Raw genomic sequence first — 7,966 nt, forward strand, 5'->3', positions numbered from 1 at the left:
AACTCAATTTGTTTGCTCTGAATGGAGCAGAAATAAGTATTAAGTCAGTCAAATGTTGTCCAGTTCATTGGTGTTTAAATTAATTGGGTAACATTTGCTTCAATAATAAGTGTGTTTAAGAGGAAGTGTATATTTTGGTAAACGTGTTTCCTGTTTTTTTTCTTTGTATTAAAATTTGCTGACTTGTCAGCTTGAGAATTAACAAATTAATGAACCTGCTTACACCCGGCACTTAAAGGGAACATATCACGTAAAATCCACTTTCATAACCATGAAATACATTTTGTTGTGTACTGAAGTCTATAAGAGTTAGGGCTGTGTATTGGYAAGAATTTGGCGATACGATACATATCATGACAGAGGGGTCACGATACGATATATCCCGATATATTGCGATACTATGAGCAAGGCAATGTTTCGCGATATATTGCGATTTTTTTGTCCAAAAATTCTATTAAATAAAAACCTCTTACAGGAAAAAAAAATGAAAAACCAAAATTCATTGTCTCAGAAAATTCTAATATTACAGAGACATGCTTTTGATACATTTAGCTGTTCTGCTTTGTATGTGTTTTATTTTATTTGTTTCATATTTCTTATTTCATCCATGTTTTCAATTATTAGACTAAAATTGGCAATAGATAGTTTGAAAATATATTTTTTCAAGTTTTTAATATTAATTTACAATATGGTTACCCAACACTAAACAATAGCGTCTACCTCAAGAGGTAGAGTAGCCAAATGGCTGGCTCACTGCTGCCAACTAGTGGTCAGAGGCTGAACTACAACATAAAAATGAACGGCTGGCAAGAAGGTTGACATTTTAAACCTTAAAAAAAATCGATACAGGGCTTTAGAATATCGATACAGTATCGGGAAATGAAATATCGCGATATTTCAGTGTATCGATATTTTCTTACACCCCTAATAAGAGTGCAGAAAATTTGAATTCAGTCTCTCCTAGTGCCACAAAAATATCTTCTTTTTGTCATATTTTTCAACTTGTTCAAGTATTAGCAAATTATTTGAGACATAATTGCCAAATAAAGAATTGGACAACTACAATTTGATGGTCTTCATTCTCCTCTGGCTCTGGGTCAGACTCTGGCTCCAACATGAAAAGATGAATGGACAAGTCTTCCCTTGTTGACATCTTTTAAYACATTTGTAAATAAAGCATTTCTGTGCTGCTGGATACACATTAACCTCTATCAAAATAGAATGGTTGTGAAGCTGAAGGGGGGGCGGGGCATGTGGATTTAAAGGAACMGTATCAAAATCAGCTGCTTTGAGACATTTCTCAAAGAAGGGGTGAAAGAGGGGCTTGTGGAGTTACAATAAGAAGGAATTCAGACCAAAGTATTGCAGTTCCAACTGAATAATTTAAATATAAAAAGAAGGATTTAAAAGCATAATGTACAGTTTAAGGTTAGAATTTAGGTCAAGTATTAATTTTCAAGTGAAGTTTGCTAATATAGAACAAATGTATATATTAATAAGAATAATAAAAATCTGTGTGTCTGATAGAGATGAGCAGTATATCACCCATTCCAGAGTACCGTAAATTAATACTGACAACTTACGGTRACTGCCAGTATTAAAGCAACCTTCTTAACAACACTAATATTCAAACTATTTAACACTTTCTACAAAATGTTTATCTGTGCTTATTTATGCTTGGCACATACAGTATATAAATCATAAGATGAATCCTAAATACTCCTGTTTGTCAGTGCTTTACCCACTGTAAAAGAATTACACTGAACATGGCACAGACAGTGCAAGGCTTAAGTTGTGGCCGCCATCTTTCTAGGTGCTACGCCTATCACTTTGCACTGCCTAAATGTCAAAGCCACACATTAATAAACACACAGAAACAGTTTAATTTTACTTAAATAGTCCTATTTTATGCATGTTGTGAAAAAAGGGACAAGYGTATGCTGTAATGAGCTTCCCACCAAGTCTGGTCAAGCATTAGCAGCATCTAAAGTTGTTCTACCACTACAGTGACAAAATTACCAAGTGCTTTAATCAGTCTATCCAGACCAGTAGCCTACATAATTGCACTTTAGGTAATTAAGTACTGTACATGTCTACTCAGTGTCTGCAGTTAATTGCACCTAAACTAATAACTTAAACTTATGTAATGTAGTCTCTTTCTTCACAACTCAGGAAATATTTAACAGAGCTTTTGTCTGATATAGGTCTACAGCTTATTTAACTAATATTAATTTTGGTCAAAATGTAATAGTTTGGTATTGCTTATCTGGCAACCATGATACCTCGWTAGAAGGGGCCTGGTTGATTTTCCACCGTTCTTCTGTTTCTCTGGTTTTACTTACTTTACAATGTTTTTGTTAGTGTCTCTAATTGTGCAAGTATGATGTTCTTTGCCACCCACACCCTCACCACACAATGTGTCATTCTAGTGGTAGAAGTGGAGCAAAATGTGATATTCAGGATYCTACAAATAGTGTGTAGACACAAGGTAGACACATTTTGTACTTTTTGTTTAAARTTAACATAAAGACACCAAAATGTTGTCTTCTTCAGGTAAAAAGCAGCACGTCATTTCCTCTGTCCTTTTTTTTTAAATAAAATATCATGAATGGGTTTAAAAGTGATGACTGAATATATGTAACTGTTTTTCTAATAAGGATCCAAACTAATTAAGTTTGGTTAATAAAATCACAAAACAATTTGAATTTAAATGCTCACCATTTCTAAAAATGCGTTACATACTTTACATTAGAACAACAATAAAGTAAAATTTATGTCACAAATTTAGGTTGAATTCAAATGCAAATCGTAACAAAAGTGCTTTAGTGTGGAGGTTTCAAATTCAGCACCGCAACCCTCGAATGAACCCATTAAACCACATTTATTTAATATATACTGAACACAAATTAGAAATTCTGATCAAGAACAATTATCTAAATCATCTGCTGGACACTGCCCCCAAACACTAAAGATTAGGTGAAAAGGTCAAATAATTTTGGAGTAAGAGACATCATAGTGTCCGGGTGCCCTTGGGGGCTTGGCGCTTGGTCCCCCTTATGTCTGCCTTTGGTCTTGGGGGTCGGGTCTGTGGTCCTCCACAGTCATTATTAAATATTTCACTGGAGAAATCTTGYATTTATATGCAYGCTCACAACCGCACAAAAATATGCGTTCAGATCCTAGAGTTTCTGAYGGTCACTSAATGTATATACAGTATATGTTTATATATGTTTATGTCTATGTGTGTGTGTATGTATATGTGCATGTGTATAGGTATGTAAATGTGCATGTTTGTATACGTACTTGTGTATGTATTTATGTATGTAGATACGTGTATGTGTGTGTGTGTATGTATACGTATTTATATATATGTATGTAAATGTGCATGTTTGTATACGTACTTGTGTATGTATTTATGTATGTAGATATGTGTATGTGTGTGTGTGTATGTATACGTATTTATATATATAAATGTATGTGGATGTATGTATACACTTATGTGTGTATATGTGTCTGGTTGTGTGTGGGTGTGTGTGTTTTGTGTATATTTCTCAGCAAGGTTGTAATTATTTTATCTATATGTGGATGTGTTTATGTGTGTGTTTGGGTGGATGTATATATGTGCATGTGTGTGTGTAAATGTATACAATATGTGTATGTATGGGTATATGTACATGCATATGTTTATGTTTGGTTGCTGGGTGTTTGTTTTCTTCATTTTCTGATGGCCAGACGTCGGGTGTGTGGTCTTGTGTGTTATTGGTGTACATTTCACATCGTAGAATCAGTTTATCTCTTAACACTTCTTACATTCCTCTTTTTCTTTTTCCTTTTCTTCTTTATTATTGTATTAAAAAAGTCACTGATGATGAAGAAATTAAGAAACTAACATTCAGTTCTGTTTTTTTACTGAAGTGGCAAAAAAAGTAATCATAGTGACTAACAACTAAAACAACAAAAAGAATCTTTATTTTATTCATTTTAAAATGTAAAGTTTTTCCTTAATATGCACGCAAAGCTAAAGTTTTATGTCCTTTGGCTCCAGCTTAAAACCCKTCAGTCTCAAATATTAAATCGATTTTAAATTCTGGCTGAGCTCTGTTACTTACGTTTCACTATAACTRAGACTCTGCAACACTTAAAATGAATTGTTAAGTATTTATGAGGTTTTGCAGCAAAACTCTGTGCCCTATTTTTTTTCAAATTGGCTCAAAATATCTAACTTATTAAAATTAGATCAGGGAGTTTTGCTAAAAACCAAGCTTATTTAGAAACAGTCCTTATTCCTCTTATCATCCCGAATAAGACATTTTCTTRCTGCAGCCCTGTATTGATAACCCAGAAGCTATATCTGACACTCATTCAACCTTCTGCGTTGTCACAGTGTGATAATGGTGAATAATGAGCAACCGTTCACCCGGTCCGGCATTGTGACTTATCACAGTACATCATAATTCTTCTGATCCATCTGTGTGAAAGGTTTGAGTCCAGTACGACTACTGTTTTTGGTTTCTGTTCCTTCTTCAAATGAGAGATGACCAGAATACAAAAAAACAGAAATACTTATCGCTCATTTCGATAAAAGTCTTTCATCTGGAAATATCAGGCAACCCATAAGAAAGACAAAAAGGTGAAATGACCATCAGAGGATATTTTTCTGTCAAATTAGGCCGCAAAATGTTTGCAAGGGCATGCATATGTGTAGGAACACATTATGTGCATGCAAGTGAGATGTTTCAAAATATGCTCTTTCTTTTAAATTTCATGAGATATCCGATGACTGATTGCCTCAGACAGGAGAACAAAATCTGCCCAGATAAATTTTCATTGCTGGGTTTTAAACTTGGATTGTCTCCTGGAAAATCTTGTGTAAGAGRAAGGATCTGAAAATTATCTGGGGATGCACTGCCATCTAGTGGTCGATAGGTGAAACAACATCCATTCATTAACAACAACACGGCTTTAGGACTCTAATATAATCATTAAAAGCTCATTTGGCATTTGTATTAGCAACTAAAACAAGCAACAGCTCCCAGTCAACCAAAACAAACATCAAAATGTAGATCTGTTACCATTTCACTCCTTTTCGTACCACAACGACACATTGTTTTCACACGTGATGCAAAAAGCAGAAAATGTTTCATGCAGGCTTATTTAAAGTCCTTCACGCCACGCAGTTTTTTTCCAGTGTCACACCAGACTAATATTTTCACAGTGAATGTTGAACACGCCACTGAATACACTTGAAGTTAGAAATTGATTTAAAAAAAGGGTGGCTGTGAAGCTGAAGTCAGGAAGTCTGTAAAAATGTTTTCCATATCATACATTTTATTAGTTTTTTTTTTTATATTTTAATCCTTCAGGAAATATCGAGTGTTCCTGTAGATTCAAAATGATATGATTTCACACCCAAAGTCAATTTAGGCTGTGTATTTTGAACAATGTCAAATGCTCTCCTGACCCTTTAAAAACATCTATGTGAATATTTACAATTTAGTAATCTTTTAAAATTTGTAATAAGATAAGAGCTGTTTAATTGGCTTGAAAAAATAACCAGCTTTCAGTGATTTCTGCCTCTATCTGCTTCACTGGTGACACATTAAATTATAGCTGCTGTGAACACATCGTTGTTCCCTTTGWGTTTTATCGTTCTGTTTAACATGAATTTATCAACCAAGCAGATTCTAGAAGAGATAATGTAACAGTGCTGCAACTCCAGACCTGTTTTTTTTCTTCTTTTTCTGTGAATGTGATGGAGATGCTCTGGTTGTGTTTGTGCACAATATATATTTTTTGAAACAAGTGCTGTAGATGGTTGTGTAGATGGATGCATAGACCAAACATGGATAGCACAACTGCACTTTTGTCTCATCTTCAAGTTGCTGCCATAATCTGAGCTAATCTCCTTCTCCTTTGTTTTCTGGAGTTTCCAGCAGAAGCCGGTGGTCTGCCCTGATCCGAGCAGGCCCTCATCAAAGTGGGAGTCCACCAGCGCCTTAAAGCATCAAAGATGACGAAGTGTTTGATCGCCGAGCGTCTTCTTTGTCGGCGGGTGGGGGGGTGTGGAGGCTGAAAACTGACACCGTGGTGTTGTCGTTTGAAATGGTGCGATCATGTAAAGCCTGCTTCAGTTTTCCTTCCAGCTTTCAGGTCACATCTGAGTGTCCTGTTTTTCCTTCTGAAAAGAAAAGGAGTCTGTGTGTTTATGTTCACAGCTGTTAACAAAACATGTCATGAACCACTGAACACATTTTAATGAAACTTGCAGGAAGTAATTATTGGATGTACATCTACAGCTGATTACCATTTGGAGTCTGATTCAGGAGGGCTGCCACAGCCAAATGATCTTAAAAAGCCCAAAGAAAACTCCAGTTCGTTTGCTTTTACAGATAGTACGCTAAAACTTGATGTGATTGTAGCTGTGATTCACTCACAACGCATAGTTTTAATGCAACGCAGTGTGAACGATTTTTGCTGGAAATTTTAGTTTTTTGGAGTCAGCCCTGTTTGTCTCTTAAGAAAATATCTCATGAATCAGAGGGTGGATTTYAATGAAACTTTGCTAAAGTGATTAATGGATACACATCAACAAATATTTAACCTTTGGAGTCAATTCAATAGAAGATGGCCACCCAAGCTAAAGAGCGTTACATAACACAAAAATGGCTTTAACCCGGTCAGTAGTACTGATACAGCTGAGAGTCATGCAGCATATACTCTGAGTACATTTTGCAGTATTAAATAAGTGAATAATGTATCTTTTAAGGTTTGCTCAAAAAAGGAACAACGCCGTCATCAACTTCAAATGATCTTTGTCTAAAACTCTGTCATAAAACATTTATTCATCAAAAGAATTACAGGCCTTGAGTTTACAGAAGTAAAATACCTTTTTTTGTGATTCTTCAGAGTCTGAGTTCACAAGCAGAGGAGGCTTTTCCCAGTTCAGGAGAGCCTGTTGTCAGAGATACGTGTCCCACAGGGTGCAGGAGACAGGACCGCACACAGACAGTGTGCTTCCTCCACTGCWCCACCATAAAACCCCCACCGCCACACATGGCTGTAATAAGCCAGCAAATTAAGCCGTTACACTGTTTTTTAAGGTACACACATCCGTGTTTAAATGGTTTTAAGAGTGGCGAGGAATAACTCGGCAAAAAAAWWAAATAAATAAAAAAGTTCCACTGTGTGTCTGAGACCACCAGGGAAAAATCAGTCTTATCGGAGAGATGGTGTTTTCAYAATGATGGTCGCTTGTCTCGCTGCGCTTATTCTCCTCGAGCAGAAAGTTGACTTGTTTCAACGGGGACATGCAGATTTGTGTGTCTGATGGGAACTTTAAGTGTGCTTTTCTAATACCCCCCCATCACTGCTGGAAACAGTGTGTGCAGTTTAAGGATGTGTTAATACAACCATATTTCCTGTTTCAGTGGAGAAACATGGGTCAAATCGTTTACAATATGTACAACCGGCCCGAGGCCTTGTTGTGGCTCCAGCCAAATCTRATGTGTGTGTGAGTGTGTGTTCTCACCGACTCTGCATACAATTTAAGAGCAACACCTATAAAACGTCATTACGCTGCCGCTGTAATGGGGTTCAGGAAAGTTCTCCAGGAGCTGACAAAAGCAGGGGTGTCTCGTAAACCCTCGAGGGAACTTCCTAATTAAACACCCGCTCCTCCACGCCAATAAATAAAGTGAGGATTTCGAGCTTTTCCTACGTGTCATATTTTCTCCACACCTTGGGCAACGGAACGGTGCCAGGAGTTGGGAGTCCATCCTGAGGAATGCATTCGGGATGGTTTTAATGGTTTTCCATGTTGAATTGTTTTTCCAAGCTACCGCGAAAACCAGGAGGGTGAGAGCTCGGGGGGGAAAGGGGGCTTCCCTGGATGTTGGCAAGCACCTCCAAATGCATGTGTGTGTGTGTGTGTGTGTGTGTGTGTGTGTGTGTGTGTGTGTGTGTGTGT

Source organism: Austrofundulus limnaeus, unplaced genomic scaffold, assembly GCF_001266775.1.
Source record: "Austrofundulus limnaeus strain Quisiro unplaced genomic scaffold, Austrofundulus_limnaeus-1.0 Scaffold199, whole genome shotgun sequence".
Taxonomy (NCBI): Eukaryota; Metazoa; Chordata; class Actinopteri; order Cyprinodontiformes; family Rivulidae; genus Austrofundulus; species Austrofundulus limnaeus.